We start from the raw sequence: 20,000 nt of genomic DNA on the forward strand, positions 1-20,000 counted from the left end.
GAAAAAAAAACCCAAATATGCAGCTCAACCGGGTTGTACGCAGAGGTGACGTTGAACTACGTAGTTGTGTGTACCCGGATAAAAAATATCATTAAAATATCATAAATTTTATTGTTACAACACCATTTAAAACATAATTTTTACCATTGAATATAATGGAATTTTGACAATAAAATCACATGAGAAATAATGGTTTTCCACGATAAAATGAATGGTAAATGGGACTTTTACAATTAAAAAGGGGGGTTGTTATGTATCTTTACAATAAAAAAATCGAAATTTTTCCATACAAAATTCGGAGCAAAACAATTGATTTTACGGTTCTTCAATGGGATGATTTCGAGTGACAAAACAATAGAAAACATTGTGTTTTAAATGTTTTCAATTACTGTTTCTATTGTTTTACAATAGAAATACAACAGGATTTAGAATACATTATACTCCAATATTACAATAAAAATACAATACAATTCATTGTTTTACAAATTATTTTATTTTCCTCCGTTTGTTTAGCATATCTTAGCACTACACTTAGCACTACTTCCAAAGTTAAGTGGGTTGCCTGTATCTGGAGAAAAATCCAACATCGGTTTAAAAAGCGTACTAACTTTGTTCCGAATAGACAATACACATAGATATAAACCTGTGAAAAATGTAAATTATAAAAGAATGTCAGTTTTATTAGAAAAAAATACGTCGAGAAGAAAAGAAAAAATTACCTGCATCAGTTCTTATTATATCCCATTGGTGAGATTGGCCAATGGTAGCCACTGAACGATCTTCAATCAGTGACCAGCAAGCAACAGTATTTTATTTATCATAAGCTTCATTTCTGTAAAGGAACAAGGATACATGTTACCAGGCATGTCATCAGATATTATGATGATAAAATTTTCATTTATTTTTTATTCGGGATGAACCACTGCGTTCATTATGTACATTGAACTTTTGTAGTATAAGATTACGATTACCCATTACCCATTACCCCATCGTTGCGAATCAGTTTTCTGCAGCAATCACCTCCGACGACCGCAACCGTTACTGATAGAGTACCGCATTCGGTTTCACATCTTTTCAGTGCATTACATTGATATCAATGCGGACCATTCACATTTAAGCCGAAAAAATCATCAAAAAAGGTGCGAAATAAAAACACACCACATTGAAAAAAATATATAATATTTTAATTTTGACCGTATTTCTATTTCGAATTTCATTCAGTTGCTGACAACTAACATAGATAGTGAAGTTGAATGCAAAAACTGATGAAATAGTGCTTTGTTTTCGAATGAAGATACATCAATTGTGTCTTCGAGAAAATTTGCTATATAAACTTTATTTCTATCTGCTATAGAAGTCGAGATATGCTTCGTTATTTATAAACGACCACCAAAAATCAGGTTTTTCACGATACTTTCGTCAATATATTTTTTAGATTTTTCGAATGTTCTACAAAAATGTCCGCCGCGAAAAAAAAACATTACCTTTCGAAGACAGTTTCTTTTTATTTTTAATATTGACGAAGCTATTAACGATTTTTGGTTTAAAAATGAGCATTTTGACATGATTTATCATCAGACTAAGGCCAGAGTGGCCTGTGCTGCACATAAAAGACTTCTCCATTCAGCTCGGTTCATGGCTGCACTTCGCCAACCACGCAGTCTGCGGAGGGTCCGCAAGTCGTCCTCCACCTGATCGATCCACCTTGCCCGCTGTGCACCTCGCCTTCTTGTTCCCGTCGGATCGTTGTCGAGAACCATTTTCACCGGATTACTGTCCGACATTCTGGCTACATGCCCGGCCCACCGCAGTCTTCCGATTTTCGCGGTGTGAACGATGGATGATTCTCCCAATAGCTGATGCAACTCGTGGTTCATTCGCCTCCTCCACGCACCGTCCGCCATCTGCAACCCAATTATAGATGGTACGCAACACTTTCCGCAGTAGTTGCTAATCCAGCTTATCGCCCTTTTTGTAGATGAGACACACGACACCTTCCATCCACTCCTGCGGCAGAACCTCATCCTCCCAAACCTTGGTAATCACCCAGTGCAGCGCTCTAGCCAGTGCCTCACCACCGTGTTTAAACAGCTCTCCTGGTAGTTGGTCAACTCCAGGGGGCTTTGTTGTTTTTCAGCCGGCCGATCTCCTCCTGGATTTCCTGGAGATTCGGAGCCGGAAGTCGCATGTCCTGCGCGCGTGCTCCTAGGTTCATTACCATACCGCCACCGTTGTCTGCCATATCGCCATTCAGGTGCTCTTCGTAGTGCTGCCGCCACCTTTGGATCACCTCACGCTCGTTCGTAAGAAGGTTCCCGTTTATGTCCTATCGGGCACATATCGGGCTGTGGCATGCGGCCCTAAAATGAACGGTTCAACTTCTCATAGAACTTTCGTGTGTTATTAGCGCGGTACAGTTGCTCCGTCTCTTCACGGTCTCGATCTTCCTGCTGACGCTTTTTCCTCCGGAAAATCGAGTTTTGTCCGTTCCGCGCCCGTTTGTATCGTGCCTCGTTCGCCCTCGTGCGGTGCTGCAGCAATCTCGCCCATGCTGCATTCTTCTCCTCAACTAACTGCTCACATTCGCCGTCATACCAGTCGTTTCTCTGATCCGGGGCCACCGTGCCTAGTGCACGCGGTTGCGGTGATTCCAATTGGCAGATCGAATATCTCTCCATGCATCTTCGAGAGACGCTGCGCCTAGCTGCTCTTCCGTTGTGAGTGCCACTTCCAACTTCTGCGCGTTGTCTTGGGCTAGTCTACCGTCTTGTAGCCGCCCAACACGGACGACTCCGACGCGTGTTGTACACCGTCGAGAGTTTTGAGCGCAGAAATACTGCGACGAGGTAGTGGTCGGATTCAATATTCGCACTGCGGTAAGTGCGTACGTTCGTGATGTCGGAGAAGAATTTACCGTCGATTAGAACGTGGTCGATTTGGTTTTCCGTTACTTGATTAGGTGATTTCCATGTGGCCTTGTGGATATTCTTACGGGGGAAGAAAGTGCTTCGGACTACCATTCCGCGGGAGGCTGCAAAAGTTTATGCATCGTTGGCCGTTGTCGTTCGATACGGTATGCAGACTATCCGGTCCGATGACCGGTCTATACATTTCCTCCCTTCCTACCTGAGCGTTCATGTCACCGATGACGATTTTGGCGTCCCGCAGTGGGCATCCATCGTATGTCTGCTCCAGCTGCGCATAGAACGCTTCTTTCTCGTCGTCGGATCTCCCTTCGTGTGGGCAGTGCACGTTGATGATGCTATAGTTGAAGAAACGGCCTTTATCCTCAGCTTGCACATCCTTGCGTTGATTGGCTGCCACCCAATCACGCGTTGGCGCATCTCACCCAGCACTATGAAGCCGGTTCCCAGCTCGTTGGTGGTGCCACAGCTTTGGTAGAAGGTAGCCGCTCGATGCCCGCTTTTCCACACTTTCTGTCCTGTCCAGCAGATTTCCTGCAGCGCTACGACATCGAAGTTGCGGGGATGTAATTCATCGTAGATTATCCTATCGCAACCTGCGAAGCCTAGCGACTTGCAGTTCCATGTTCCAAGCTTCCAATCGTGATCCTTTATTCGTCGCCTAGGTCGTTGCCGATTGTATCGAGTCGTATTATCTTCTATGTCGTTCGTAATAGTTGTTTTTAAAGGCGGCTCATTGGGCCTGCGCAAAACCTCCTGTCTCGTCGGAGGGCCGTCGTGTCAGGGCTGTTTAGCGTCCCACCTAACACCAGGACTTGGGCTTGTGCGCTTTGAGCGGCACACGGTCGCTTTGGCGGAGCCTACTTGCGGATACATGCAGCTTTTTATAGAGGTTTAACAGGGCCCACTGTCAAACCCCACCACATCCTAGGCAGGCGCCACAACTCGCAGATGGCCTGGGGAGGGATCGTCAAGCCCTTGGACATAGTCCCTGCTGCCCCCATGAACGGCCTGCATTTTGACATGAACGGCATACATTTAGGGGCAAAATGGGGGTAGAATTTTATTTAGGTAATGGAAAGTATAACTCATGCACTAATGATTGCATTGCAACATATATGTGACATAGCTTGACGTAAGTGCCGTATGAACATCTTTTTCTTCTTCTTGTTGTTATATATAAAAATGTATTGGTGCATGACTAAGACTTTATTGTGCGGCTTGATAGATTTTCTTCATTCGTATAGCAAATCTGTTTATCAACATGACCGACGGATTTGCAGAATATTTTCTCATGTAAAACTCTCAACTAAAATTGATAAAAAATATGAAAAATTGAAATTAGAATTTGTATGGGAATTTTAAAAGGTAAATCACAACACGCATTCTCGCCTACTTTACAGGACAACGTCTGCAGGGTCATCTTAATACTTACGCCAGACCTTAGATAATTAATACATAGGGGAAATGATCCGATCTCCATCTCACTGTACATATGGTCGGGGTTCAGCCAAACCGCACCAAGCGGCTTTTCGACTGGCTTGGGATATTTTGTTCGTTCAAAGACAACGAAAATGGTTTCATACAAAGTTAAGCGTACATTTGCAGTAGGATATCCTCAGTTATGGGGTTGAGGGATATCCGATACGATTTGCGACTAATGAAATCTGCTAGACGAAAGTTTGAGCAGAAAAATCGGTAATTTTTCGTTGGCGCTTGGTGCGATTTGGCTGAACCCCGACCATATATCCATCTCATCGCTAAACAAAGAAATACGGCACCAAATTCGTCGCTTCTTTTTGTCAACATGCGTGTTCACTGCTGAAAAAAATCACAAAAATAATAAACAAACCTTTGCTTTGTTTTTGATGGGATGGAAATAGGAGCTATGAGATGAAGTGACGAACCGTTCCCCTAGATTGCTCACTGGAGCAGAGTGTATGTAATTAAGAGTGGCGACATGTGCCGCATTTGACAGGTCTCCTGCTCGTTTGGAAAACGATTTTGTTCAAACAAAAACGATCAATTCTGACAGTGTCGCCACTCTTAATTACATACACTCTGCACTGGAGCATCCCTGCTAGTAATCCACAGGCAACAACACTCTATCGTTCGTTGGGTGAACTAAACACAGTAGAGTGCGCATTCAGAAACAAAACAGTCTGGCGCATTTTGATTTGACAATTCAAATTGATATTTGACACGTGCACGGTCAAGCCCATCTACCTAAATTGAAGTTAAAGCAACTCAAAATAAATAAAAATTACTTATCCCTCCAGGACTCACATCAGCTTTTATAACATGATACATTGAAAAATATTGAGACACACTTTTGGGTACTAAGCATTATCCTATTTCCTCACAACAGGTCGTATTCGAGAAGGAATGCAGTCTTCTGGCGTCCTACTTGGTTACTGTGAGTTTGGGCCAAACTGCCTATCACATGTGTTTTGGCTTCTAATCAGTAAAATATACCTAAGATTCCCCCCCGAAATTCCAATTGGCCCTTCTCGTTTTTATTCGTTCAATCGGTGATATGTTTAAGGTCAACTATCTCAAACAACCCATGTTTTTTGACGTCGCTAACTATTTTCGAAATTAAAAACTAAAAATTGACAATAGATTATTTTATGGTTTGGCTGCAAATTTGACCGATTCAGGCAAGTTCACAAATAGAGTTATTTTTCAGTTTTTTTTTTCGATTTTGAAAATAATTAGAGGCTTTAAGGACATAGTTGGAAGAGTACCACGATGGCAGTCAATATGGCACCGGACCTTCCACGGGTCAACCCCACACCTCCCGTACTCCTCTCCCACCAACATTCGAATGCATCGAACAGCATCGAACAAAATTTTAATATTCAGATTACTAACCTGTTCACAGTATATTTATGTACTTCCCGTGATAATTAACATGTTTCTTCAAAAAGTCCTATGCATTTCGGCACGAAATATAGCCTAAACCAGCAGTTTCGTGCCAATTTAACTGCCGTCCGCGGTTTTTTTTGGTTTATCACTGCACTCCACTTCTTCTCAAAGGGCACTGAAAAAATCATTTTTTTACACACTTCTCCGCACATGAGCAGCCCGAAATGTTGATGGAATGCAAATGAAACATCACTTTATCAAATCAGTCACTTGTTTGACACGAAAACTTAATAAAAACTGCTATTTTTGTTCGAAAAAAACGACTAAAAACTGATCGCGGAGCGAATGTAAACACCGGTACCGATAGCAGCAAACTAATAAACAGGGTGGCTCAAAACTGATTTTGCTCCGCCGCGCTCAGTCGATTATGTTTCATATTTTGGGTTTCGTTCGCTGGTTTCGGTTGGTTTGAATAGGGTCTTACCGTGCTCAGGTCGTTTCAGGTTTGTATGGCAGTTGATATGGCGAGGTTGAATTTTACATTATTCTGATTGTGGCACTCCGGGATTGGGCGCTGGTGAGGGGAAGACCATATGACTGAATGAAATTCAAGAGCATTAACTCCTTAGACAATGCATATTAAATGGACGTTCCAATAGTTGGGAGTCGATTTTAATCGAGGTTGCAAATCTTTAGCATGATAATAAAGCCCCAAATACAATGTCGGCGGAACGGAAACGGAAAATTTGTCAGTTAGCCCATATATTTTCCGTCAAATTTGCCGTTTCCGTTCCGCTGACATTGTGTTTGTGTAATTCAACAAAATAGCCAGATTTTTTTTGTGATAAATATCTATCTCACCTGGAGCAGATACTTCATACAAAAAGTGTGACATGGGGGTGAGCGGAGTATAACATGCTATTTTAACGGATCTTTCCTAAGGTGCGTTCAGTGAAGTCTCCGGAATGTTGCTTTCAGCTATGTGGGTTCTCTTTTCGCCAGCGTTTGGAGGGGAGGCGCTGTAGCGAGTGTAATGAATGATTTAGTTTCCCATAATAGTTTTCATACAAACTTAAATCGGCTTGTTCTCAATCAGTTTTTGTTCAAATCGGCTTTTGGAGGAAACTCGGAGCATGGGACAGAATCAAGTGAGCGTGGTGGAGCTGGGTCGTTTTTTGAACCACCCTACTAATATTCTTTGTTTTTTCATAAATACGATACCAATACTACTACAGTATATGACAGTTTGTATGGTACCAATACTTTCAAAGCTTTGTTTTTGGTACTCAACCCACCTTCACCTTAAAATCTTTGTGTTCTTTGGGAAGTTAACCTCAAATAAGTCAAAGTTGACTGAGTCAATAAAACGAGGTAAAATGTTTACCCGGATAAAAAATATCATTAAAATATCATGAATTCTACTGTAACAACACCATTCAAAACACAATTATTACCATTGAATATAATGTAATTCTGACAATAAAATCACATAAGAAATAATGGTTTTCCACGATAAAATTAATGGTAAATGGAACTTTACAATAAAAATGGGGTTGTTATGTATCTTTACAATAAAAAAATCGAAAATTTTCCATACTAAATTCAGAGCAAAACAATTGATTTTACGGTTCTTCAATTGGATGATTTCTAGGGACAAAACAATAGAAAATAATGTGTTTCAAATGTTTCCTCTTATTTTTTCTATTGTTTTACTACAGAAATACAATAAGATTTATAATCAATTTCACTCTAATACTAAAATAGAAATATAATACAATTTTATGTTTTACAATTTATTTTATTGATACATGGAAAATATTTAATTTTAATTATTCATAATTTCATTTTGATATATTTCTATCAACATAATTTTAATATAACTTAAATTAAGAGCCATTAACTTTTCAATTATCTCTTATTAAATTTTAATTTATTTTAAACTGATTTTTTATGGAGAATTAATGAAATTTCAATAAATTTCAATGAAGTTTTAATAAATCCTAAATGAATTTAAGTTTGGTTTTAATTTATTATTAAATTATAATTGAATTTCAATTCAAATTTAATTTGATTTTAATTTAACTTTAGTTTAGTTAACCGCGACTAGCACATAGATAATATAATATTGATTTGTCTTAGCAAATGCTAATTATTTGCGATTTGCAAATTTGAAATGGATTTCATATTTTTTCTGAATTGATGCAGGTTGACTTTCTACGAATGTAGAAAATCACGCAACTGTTGCCACCGAATTTCCACTACATGTTTCTAAAGATATCTGCCTTGTCAGTCTTCTGGCCGCGGACGTGATTCTTGCGCAGCACTCTCGGTGATGTGCATTTCGATGTTCTGTAATATAGCAAGATTAAATTTAAACTTATTAACTTAAAAATAACGTATTAACTTGACACTTGATATAACCCACAATACTTACGATTTCTAACAAACTCGAGCCAAGTCTTTATCCGGTATTATTCTAGAATCAGGATCTTCTTCAGTTCGGCTGGCACTGGCGATGAAGCATCTGTGTTGATGTCTTGGCTTCAAACGAAGGACGAAGTCTAACAGCCTCGCCTCGCCAGATGCGTTTGCTCGCTGGGATCTTTCTTATTTACTGAGTAAATAAACGAAAAAATGAAATTATATCAAATTCATAACTGTTGCTTTTGTGAAAAAAGGAAAATGTTGATAGTTTATAGACAGATAAAAATGTTTAGTTTTATAAAAGGAAAATGCTGGTGAAAATCAAGAACACCCGGAAAGTTCATAGTATATTCCTCCCGCAGCGCATAAAATCATTCCATGTAAGCTCGGGAGTTTTAAAACAGTAGATACTCACCATCATTACACGGCACAGTGACCAATGATCCACCGTTTATCCCCATCCAACAACAACGAAACAGACACTTCTTGCGCCTCCGACACTCCCTGCACCTTGGCAGTCTACAATTTCGACTTTTTCACTGCCCGTAAACAAAACATACACGCTCATAAAAAACTAGGTTTTAACGAGTTAAATAGAAAGTTTTTTTTTTTAATATTTTTCATCATCAATTATTGTTATTAATATGAACATTTATTATTTTAATAATAATATTTGAAAGAAAAAAATTGTGGAAAAATTAAATAACTTTTTTCACAATGAAAGCTATTGTTATTTAATTGTTTTCAATTTTGTTTCGAAATGTTCAATATTTCAATAATCAAATTATTTTTATTTTCACAACTGATTTTTTGATCCACCAAACACAATTATTTCAAAATTGTGTTCTGTCTTTTATTAACACAAGCAAACAACTAAAATATAATAAAATGTATAGATAACAGTTGAATTTGTTGTGCGTTTAATGTAAGTACAATAGAGGTGTTTTTCAACTACTAAAATTTACATTAGATGTACAATAGCCTGTATTGTATACCATATAATCAATAGTATTTCAATGAATTAAACCATACAAAGTACTGTATTTTTTTATCCGGGTAGCGCAAGTGCTTAATTGATATTCCTATATAAGTTTCTTTTCTAAAAATATTGCAGATGCTCTTGAGATTTCTAAATAGGGTTTTCCCGAAAATCCTTCAGCTTCTTCTGCAAATCCTCCAATAACAATTCCTTCTGAAATTCAGCCATCAATTCCTCCAGAAACTGATTTCTAAAGTTTTCTATGATTTTCTTTTGAAACTCTTCTAGGATGCATCTTGAAAGCACTTCTGGAGCTCGACTTGGAAATATTCCTTCTTAAAATCACCCAGAATTTTCTCTGTGAATTCTTCCAAAAATTCCTTCCGAAATTCCTCCGAAAAATCTTCCACAAATTCCTTCCCATAAGTTCTCTAAAAAATTACTCCCGGAATTTCTCTTGTAATTTCTCTACTACCTCCCCCGAAAGTTCTTCTGGAAATTATGGGTTCATATAAATTATGAAGTGGATCAGGCTTCTTCAAGCTCTGAATAAATAAGTCAAGTGACATGTCGATGACATTTTATAACATAGCCTAAAATTATTCTTGAAGAATGTATGAGGCAATGCTTGAAACAACTCTCCAATGAGTTCCTGGAAGAATTCAACAAGGATACATAGAATAGTTCAAGAAAATATTCCAGGAAGAATTTCTGAAGAAATTTCAAGAAGAATTCTGGAAGGAAATGTTGAAAGAATTCACGAAAAAAATCTATAAGAATTTCATAATGATTTTCTGGAAGAATACATGAAGAAAAACCTGGAACTTCTTCGGAAATAATTCCTTAAAGAACTCTCAAAATAATCAATGGAAGAATTTTCGAAAGAATTTCAGAAGAATTGCTTTTGGTATTTCTGAAAGATACTTTTCTGATCGTATACATATAAAGATTCGCAATGGTATTTTTTTTACAGGATTCAAAAAGAAATCTTTAATTTCTTCCAACTTCCATGGGGAATAATCCTAAATTAATCTTATGCATCTTTCACAAACAAATTTCTTATGTATATTGTACTAAGACTAGAACGAGTGTTTTTTTTTTTTTGTGGATTATTTCCCCTTCTACTTGTTTATTCCACTCATATGTTTTTTGCAGTTGAAACTCAGTTGTATTGATGAATCAGGTATAAAACTGTAAAATAACACAGTGCAAAACTTCTCGTTTTGGGGTTTCGACTAGTACTAAACTAAATTGAACCTGTGTAAATAAAAAACGAAAGAAGTTATGTTGGAACTGCTGCGAACCTACGGTTGCACTGGGAATAAACGAATTCGACATTAGAACAATATAATAAATCCTCTCAACAAATAGTTTCAATTGAAAAAGTACTCTAGATTTGTTTCTTGTTAGCGTGAAATGGGCAGGAAGCAAGTAGTTCACCCAACGGCCAGTAGTTGTGTGAACAGCGCTGCTATTTTGTTGCCTGGCGTTCACCTTGAGTGGAGTATCTATGTATTATTATTCTAAGGCCAGACCTATGGTTTAGCCAAATACAAAATTTTCAAAATGATTATCGATGGATGTTTCACAGAATTGACATAAATTTCAAATTCCGTGAGAACTTTATTCCAGCCCATGACGTGGGTCGTGTGATCGTCGTCGACAGTTGTTAGTGGTTCGAAAGATGCATTATTAGAAATTAATCGGTTCTTCTGATTGGGCGTGACGGATTTGTTCAAAGTACGACGTCAGTAAATTGTCGTCCGTAGCAGAATCACGAGCGTCAGTGGCAGCCAAGTGATTTTTTTTTTTCAAGAATCCACAATCCGCAACATGTTTGATCAAAATTAGTATCAAATACTTGACCATATTCATATTTTAACCAATAAAACAATAATACTTGAGATAACACTAAAATCATAACCATAACAACTACAATACGTATTGGGTTACAATAATATCCTTACGTTTTTTTTTTCAATTTCGTTTATTTGGTAGGCTCAGGCGTGTATAACACTTTACGGAGCCATTGTTCTTTATGATATATACAATCAATATCATTTTATTATACGGTTAGTAAGAGGGGGGGTAGAAGCCAGCGTACTCGTGGTGACTCGAGGTTAGTTTACAATGTTTAAGGATGGACGGGGCTTAGGATTTGGGATCAGGAAATTTCAGCTTCTCATCCGGGCATTTGGCGTCAGTGACGATGTTGCGTGTCGTCGTGCTCGAGGAATGGTTCGACTGGGAGCAAAATCCGGATGGCAATAGCTATGGAGCTCTACGGAACAAAAAGGCAGAGACAGAACAAAAAAAACTTTAAAGAAATAAAAAAAAAAAAACAAAATGTTAGATTTTGATGTCAGAAGCACAAAGAAAACTATAAATGGCCTGCATATAGACAACATCACGATCTCCCAAAACACCGCGAACTTCCCTGAAGGGTTGTTTACCTCGGGCCACAAGGGTATCCAATAATTGCTCTCTGGAGGCGTCATTTTCCGAGCAGGACCAAACTACGTGATCGATGTCATCATAACCGGCTCCGCACCTACATAAGTTGCTATCGACAAGGTTTATTCTGTACAGATGTGCGTTTAGTGAATAGTGATTAGACATAAGTCTCGACATCACGCGAATGAAGCCTCGACTTAAGTCCTCACCTCTGAACCACGCTCGCCCAGAAACTTTTGGAACTATGGAAAATAGTCACCGTCCAAGTTCGTTGTGTGTCCAATTTCTTTGCCAACTTTGAAGAGTACTCTGACGGACTAATGGGAAAAACTCGTTGCTCGAGTATTGTCTATCATAAACTTCACCTTCCTGTGCGCCCACCTTTGCCAGCGAGTCTGCCTTCTCATTGTCGTAGATTGAGCAGTGAGATGGGACCCAAACAAAAGTAATCTTGAATGATCTTTCGACCAAAACACGCATCTGCTCTCTTATGTTTGTAAGAAAGTAAGATGCGTGCTTAACAGGTTTCATCGACCGGAGTGCCTCGATAGAACTAAGACTATCCGAGAAGATGAAATGATGGTCTACAGGCTGATCGGAAATTATCCCCAAAGCGAAGTTAATTGCTGCCAGCTCAGCAACATAAACCGAGCACGGTTCCTGAAGTTTTCGGAAGGTGGTTGAAGTTACATTGAAAACACCGAAGCCAGTGGATCCGTTAATGCGAGAACCATCAGTGAAATATCTGTTGTTGCAATTGACATGTTCATATTTTTCTGAAAAAAGGGAGGGAATAGATATTTGTCGAAGATGATCTGGTATTCCTTGAATAGCGTATTTCATGGACAGATCGTATTCAATTGAGGAACTGTCGTTGGTGAAGTGAACTCGAGGTGGATTATAACACGGAAGATAAAAATCTGAAGAAATGTAGTTGAGATAGACTCTAAGAAATCTTGAACGACAAGTCACTTCAAGCATTTTATCGAAGTTATCTAAGACAAGTGTGTTACTTGTTCCACATTTGACGAGTATTCTAAGTGAGAGCTCCCAGTAACGCACATAGGAGTACGCAGTTGAAAAGCGTGGCCAAAACTATGGTAATCATTTTGTCGGCTGTAAATGCATTCAATTAACAGCAAAGCGTATTTTTTTTGTTTTTGTGCTCTTTGTATTAAACTAGTAGTGAAGTATGACCACCGGTGGCGTCAGTTGCTGTTATTAGGTACAGCACCACTTGGCGTAAGAACGCTGCCTTTGGGAGCTACAGCGTGCTTGCGACGAGTGGTGTCCTCATCTGACTCTGTCATTGAGTATGATTTTTTTGTTGTTTTTTCGTTCTTTAATTATTACTTACCAAGAATTCCGAAGATGTGCTTTGTTTGTTCACTTCGACTATACAAATTTGTCATCGGATAATGTTAAAGTCCTTGGATAATGTATTGATATTATGTAGTAGATCAGATAAATTCGTTGCACTTCAACCGCTTTATTTCTTAACAACCTTTTACATCCGAAAAATGCGTATGCTTTTCATCAAAGTCCAGCTCTTCTTTGAAAGCGAACCATTTTATGAGCTTTGTCGCTAAAATCATAAATATTTACTTTTTTCGCCTAGCTTTTCTTAGAAAACTTTACTATATTCAAATAAAAACAACTCACGATTGCGTGAGGATGCGTGAAATGTTTTTCATGGAGCTTATTGAGGAAACTCCAATCTTTCCAATGCTGGCAATTTTGTTGCTTGATCGGGTTTGGAACCTAATCAAAAGTTTAATTTTTTAAAACATATTATTGTAAAAAAGGTAAAAAAAGCTAGCAATTAATATCATCATTATGGATCACCTAAAAACAATTTCAGATCGAATCATGCTTGGAAAGGATTTTACATACCCTCATTATTGGTTCCTATATTGATTTTCATCTTAAAAATCAATAAAAACCCAGAAATACACGATAAAACATGAACATTTTTTCGTGGACAATTGCGATAAAACTAGCATGTAAATTAGGGTGAAGTTTTGGCAGACAGCATGGCTCACAAGTAATCAATATTGATCCAAAAATCCCAGGGCAAGTTAGTATTACTATTTGAGAGTACAAAAACGAAAAATAATATAAAGATATCTAAAAATATTGTTTTTGACTTTTGGCCAGCATTTGGGCTGAAATACTCCTTAGTGTAACGGTGCTTTAAAGGAGTAACTCCAGCAAGCACCTCCAGGCTCATGTTATGCGTCGAATGCATGCAGCCAAGGGCAATACGCAAACAACGATACTGAATTCGTTCCAATTTGATCGGGTGGCAATCAGCTGCTGAGAGGAAGCAGAAAGAGCCATACTCTAAAACAGAGAGAATAGTCGTTCTATAGAGTTTGATGAGGTCTTCCGGGTGAGCACCCCACCAGGTTCCGGAGATAGAACGTATAAAATGGATCCTTTTCCGGCATTTTTGTATCAAATACTCGAAATGGAGTTTCCAAGTACATTTAGAATCAAACACGACCCCAAGGTATTTAGAAGATAAAGATTGGTTGATGTCATCATTCAACAGTTTTAGTTTCAGTTGAGCTGGGTACCGCTTCCTAGTAAACACAACCAACTGAGTTTTTTGCGATGAAAACTCGATCCCTAGATGTCTGGCCCAAACAGTCAGATTATCTAGGGTACTTTGCAATAGTCCTTACCAGACAGCTGCACATGGACCTCTTAGAGAGACCACGGCATCATCTGCAAGTTGTCTGAGCGTGCATTGTCCTTCCAAACAATTGTCAATATCTTTAACATAGAAATTATAAAGCAAGGGACTTAAACATGATCCTTGGGAAGGCCCATGTAGCTATTTCTGGAAGTTGTCAGAGTGCCGAGTGTGAAGTTCATTTGTTTTTCTGACAACAAATTATACAAGAAATTGTTCAAAATAACGGGTAATCCACTACTGTGCAGATTGTCTGACAGTACTTCTATGGAAACTGAATCAAAAGCGCCCTTAATATCCAAGAATACTGAAGCCAATTGCTCCTTGTACGTAAAGGCCAGTTGTATATCTGAAGAAAGCAACGCTAGACAATCGTTTGTTCCTTTCCCTTTTAGAAATCCAAACTGAGTATTTGAAAGCAATGCATTTTCTTCGACCCAATGGTCGACTCTTGAAAGGATCATTTTCTCCAATAATTTTCTCATGCATGATAGCATGGCAATCGGTCGGTATGAATTGTGATTAGACGCTGGTTTCCCAGGCTTTTGAATAGCTATTACTTTGACCTGTCGCCATTCAGGTGGCACAATGTTGTACTCCATGAAACAGTTGTACAGGTCAAGTAATCGTCCGCAGGATCATCCATATCGGCTGCGTCAGAGTCCAATTCATCAATGGATATGAAATCATAATAATCACTTACACGAACGGTGGCTGAAATAGCAGTCGATGCAGTGGCTGTGGCGGATGTGTCTTGCGACTTAACTATTTCCGCATACGACTGCTTGGAGAACTGTACCAACGAACGCTTCACTTTTTGGGTGCGCTTTTTGTACACCGGGCATTCCTGCAAACCATGGGGAGGATTCAAACCACAATAAGCACATTTTGTTGCCTGTTGCTGGCAGGACTCCTCCCGATGCCTTTCAGAACATTTGCCACAACGTGGTTTGTTGTCACAAAACTCGGCAGTGTGACCAAGTTGTTTGCAATTGATACAATTAAATACCCTTGGCACAAAAAGACGCACCGGAAATAGCATGTTTTCAATATCAACATATTTTGGGAGCATCGAACCGGCGAACGTCACTCGAAGTGAACCTGACTTGGAATATACCTTCTTTCCATCTACCGTGGCTGCTGAATGCAATTCCTTGCAGTCCAGAATATCCACGGTAGACTCCATTGCATTCTTTAGGAGGCCTTTTCCCGCAAGTACATCCTTGCAAGTCAGGCTCGCTGCGTTGATCACACCTTCAATTTCGATCTCCCGCGAGGGGACATAAACCATATATTCAACATTGTACGCCCTGTCGCCAGCAATTTCATTCACCACCTGGTATGTAGGTGCGGTGATGCGTAGTTTGTTCTTGTTGATCTGGCCAAAATCAAGCTTCGGAAAACGACGCGTCAAATCTCGTTTAATGCCGAGAAAATCTAGGCTTTTTACTTTCTGCCGAAAGTAAACAACCCAAGGCCCAGGCGAAGCTGCATGGTACAATCGAGTGCGCCCTCCATCTTTAGCAGGCACATTGCCTTCTCCAGTCTCCGCCTCCATTATCACCCCGCAAGGTGGAAGGATAATTTTGCTTATACTATTTTAAAACTAATAGCAAATTGGAAAAAAAACTAATTCGATTAATTCTAAGCAGTCCCACTCTGTATCAAACAGAAGGGAGAACAATAAAAAGTTTTGCCACTTATCTGCCCCTGCTGCTGTAGGTAGCAGCAGTAACAATAGCCTGCTTCACTGGCGTCACCAGAAGCAGCTACTTCACTCGCCGACAGCGATCGCCTTGGATCCGTAGGTAGGAGCGCACCACACAATAGCCTTTTCACTACCGAACACAATCCGCGATGAGACACAGCACACACGTCTGGCTCGTTCGAACTATCGGCACGGAATGAATATCCTTACGTTGTCCAACGTCTACCTTGCGGTCGTGTCTTGTACGCAACCCATCTGATTTTTTTTTTAAATACTTTATATAAGATGATGATTAAACTATTGGTACCTACAATTTCGTGCTGGTACAGCTCATGGTTACATGGAACAATCCAACACACACCATGCAACCGATATATGAAGAGAATCAAAGTGCTGATGTTTTTTGATTGATTTTTATTTTCAGATGTCAATACAATATGCCTTCCAACATCCGAACCAAAACTATCGACATTGTTTTCAACTAGTTTTAGGTTTTCATATCAACGCACTGATGAGGTAAAACGGCAACAAATTATTCTATCAAAATGATCAGTAAATCGCTCTATTTTAGGACGGCACATATGTGAATGGAATACATCATTACTCAAGTCTGCAACATTTTAGCCTGTCTTATGGTGAAGCTCCTTCCCCGGACCAGATGTTTGCTATTTTCCAAGGAGCGCCATTGCAGTTAGAGAGCGAGAGTGGCCAAATGGTTCTTATCGGAATGGAAACCCGAAAGCAGTTTCGTAGAAATGAGACTTATGACTATGCCATTATAGTTACCCCCGTTGCTGACTGGATACGACAAGTTGTGGGAATAAAGTAGACAGATAAAACTGTTTCGTAATTTAAATTTTCTTTTCATGCATGAACATTTAATTAATCTTAGTAATACTTGATCGGTTACAATACATTTTTGCCTTTCTCGTACAACAAAGTTGTACCGAAAGGCTATCATTTCACTCCGAAAACGAACTTTTTATAGGAACATCTGATAGTAGTTTCTTATACCATTCGACTCAGTTTGATGAATCGAGGTGATGTCTGTGTGTGTGTGTATGTATGTGTGTTTTTTTTTGCAAGGGTTAAAGGCCATCAAAAATCTGCGCGACAGACACCTCGAGCATCCACACTACAGGGATGGGCTCCTCCCGACCTGCTAAAAATGTGCCTCCCGAATAAACCGGTCCCTATATCCTGACTTCCCCCGGCGTCGAGGGTGGTCCACCAGTTCCGGTGAAGGAAACTTCCGCACTGATGGTGCCCCGACTACCGGCGGCTATCGCAGGGGACGCTTTCGCGCATTGCGCCGTCTTCGTCTTCGGGTTGCAGAGGTGGTCCGACAGTTCCGGTGGTGAATAACGTCCGCACTGGCGTGCCCTACATACCCGAAGCACTTCCTTCTTCTTTCTTCAGCAGGTTGGCAATTCGAGTGCCGAGGTCGGTCCAACGATTCCGGTTGTCAAAAGACTTCCGGTTCGCTGGCGCCCCGACGACCCGAGACCAAACACTGCTCACTGGACTCACACTGGATTTCCCCCCGAGACTACGCTTATTCACTGGTCACTTCTCCATCTACGCTGCAGCTCTGACAGTATTTGCGTCACGACTCTGCTGACCACATTCCACGTGCCTTCTTCGTGACACATTCGCTCTGCGATGTTGTCCGCCCTTAGGGCAAACATTCCTCTTCGTACTTCCGCAAACCTTGGGCAATCGAATACCACGTGTTCTGGAGTCTCTTCGACATTCTCACACTCTGGACATAACGGTGAATTAGTATGTCCAAACCGATGTAAGTACTTCCGGAAGCATCCGTGACCCGACAGAAACTGCGTCAGGTGAAAGTTCACTTCACCATGCTTTCTGTTCATCCACACCGACAGGTTTGGGATGAGCCGGTGGGTCCACCTCCCTTTCTCCGTACTATCCCACTCTTGTTGCCATCTCGCCATCGATCGGATTCTCACCTCCTTCCTTACGTTTCTGGTGTCTCTTCGCCGATAACACTCGATGTCTTCCTCCAGGGTGATGCAGATGGGTAGCATCCCAGCAATAACACATACAGCCTCTGAAGATATCGTTCTATATGCGCTCGCGACTCGAAAGGCCATCAGCCGGAATACACTTTTCAGCTTTTCCCGTTTCCGCTTGGTTTGCAGTGCATTGCCCCAAGCAGGAACCCCATATCGCAGCATCGATGACGAGACACTAGCTAGCAGACGCCTCGTGCTGCTTCTTGGACCGCCTACGTTTGGCATGATCCTCGCTATCGCGTTCATTGCCTTCGCCGACTTTTCACAGGCGTAGTCAACGTGGCTGTTGAAATTTAGCCGATCGTCGATCATCACTCCTAAGTGCTTCAGTGATCGCTTCGAAGTAATCGCATGGCCTCCGACGACGATCTCCATCCGCTGAATCGTTTTGCAGTTGCTGACTAATAGCACCTCCGTTTTGTGGTGAGCCATCTGCAGCTTAACACCGCTCATCCAGCGCTCGATCATGGCTATCGTCTCCATCACCAACACCTCCACTTCTTCAAGAGTCTCGCCCATCACCGCTAGTGACACGTCGTCCGCAAAACCCACGATTTTCACTTTCCTGGGTAGCTGTAAAGTCAACACTCCGTCGTACATCCCGTTCCAAAGAGTTGGACCAAGTATGGAGCCCTGGGGAACACCCGCTGTAACGCGCATCGATTTATGTCCTTCGTTCGTATCGTACGTCAGAACTCTACCCTGAAAATAACTTTTCAGGATATTGCACAGATAGTTAGGGACCCGCATTCTGTGCAGCGCCGTCGCGATGGCTTCAAAGCTGGCGCTGTTGAACGCGTTCTTCACGTCTATCGTGACCACTGCGCAGTACCGATCTCCTCGTCTCTTCTGCTTTGACGCCTTCTCAGCACTCTCGAGCACTGTTCGAATTGCATCCACCGTCGATACTGTTCTACGGAATCCGAACTGCATATTCGACAACCCGCGTTCCCCCTCTGTAAATTTCGTCAGCCTATTGAGGATGATTCTCTCAAGGAGCTTTCCGAGCGTGTCTAATAGGCATATAGGCCTGTACGCGGTCAGATTGCCGGGTGACTTTCCTGGCTTAGGCAGCAACACCAACTTCTGGATCTTCCACATTTCTGGAAAATTGCCTTCGTCCAGGCACTTTTGCAGCGCCTTCCTGAACATGTCCGGATATGTCAGGATCGCAGCTTTTAACGCAACGTTCGGTATTCCATCCGGACCCGGGGCTTTCTTCGCTTTCAGGCGTTTAGTCGCTTCCGCAAGCTCACTATTGGACACTTGTCGATCTAAGGGGTTTGCTTCTCCTTCTTGGTCGTACGGTGTTGGCGGCCACATGGTCAGATCATGTTTCGGGAAGAGACCCTCCACAATTGCCTTCAACTTGTCCGGGCACATTTCAGCTGGCGTCGATGGGCCTTTGATCTTCGCCATCACGACCCGATACGCGTCCCCCCAGGGGTTGGCGTCTGCTTCTCGGCACAGCTCCTTGTAGCAGTCTGACTTGCTGAGCTGTGGATAGCCCGTTTCAATGCGGTCCTAGCTTCCCGGAACACCGCTTTGCGTTCCTCTCTCTCTGGTTCCGTCCTTGCTCTCTGTGCCCGCCTCCAGTAAGCTGGACGCCGATTGCTTCTCGGTTCTAGTTTTCGTGGCATCGTAGCGTCGCAAGCCCTTACCATCATTCTTGTTAGCTCGGCCGCATCAAAGATCTCGGTACTGCTGTCCGGTCGAAGTGCTTCAACGAATAGGTCTTTGTTAAAGGCTTTCGTTTTCCACCTCCGATCACTGGATATCCTTCTTCGTGTTGCACCAGAATTTCGTTGGCCAATACGGTAGCGAATCGCCTGGTGGTCGCTGTGAGTGTACTCCTCGCTAACTCTCCAGTCCATACTTGCCACCAACGGAGGACTGCAGAACGTGA

The 20,000-nt window shown here is 41.0% G+C and overlaps 1 protein-coding gene and 2 long non-coding RNA genes across 3 annotated transcripts in view; 1 reads left to right on the plus strand and 2 right to left on the minus strand.

Moving 5' to 3' along the window:
* The window catches only part of LOC134212507 (thioredoxin-2), a 132,827-nt gene that overhangs the window by 84,011 nt on the left and 28,816 nt on the right, over window positions 1-20,000 (minus strand). The window lies entirely within an intron of this gene.
* On the minus strand, window positions 7,713-8,803 carry LOC134216638 (uncharacterized). Its single transcript, XR_009980750.1, has 3 exons — window positions 8,632-8,803; window positions 8,227-8,406; window positions 7,713-8,141 (listed from the first exon to the last, which is right to left on the minus strand). It is a non-coding gene; the product is annotated as an uncharacterized LOC134216638 (long non-coding RNA).
* Window positions 16,435-16,905, plus strand: LOC134216639 (uncharacterized). Its single transcript, XR_009980751.1, has 2 exons — window positions 16,435-16,571; window positions 16,627-16,905. It is a non-coding gene; the product is annotated as an uncharacterized LOC134216639 (long non-coding RNA).

This window comes from Armigeres subalbatus, chromosome 2 (genome assembly GCF_024139115.2).
Source record: "Armigeres subalbatus isolate Guangzhou_Male chromosome 2, GZ_Asu_2, whole genome shotgun sequence".
Lineage (NCBI taxonomy): Eukaryota > Metazoa > Arthropoda > Insecta > Diptera > Culicidae > Armigeres > Armigeres subalbatus.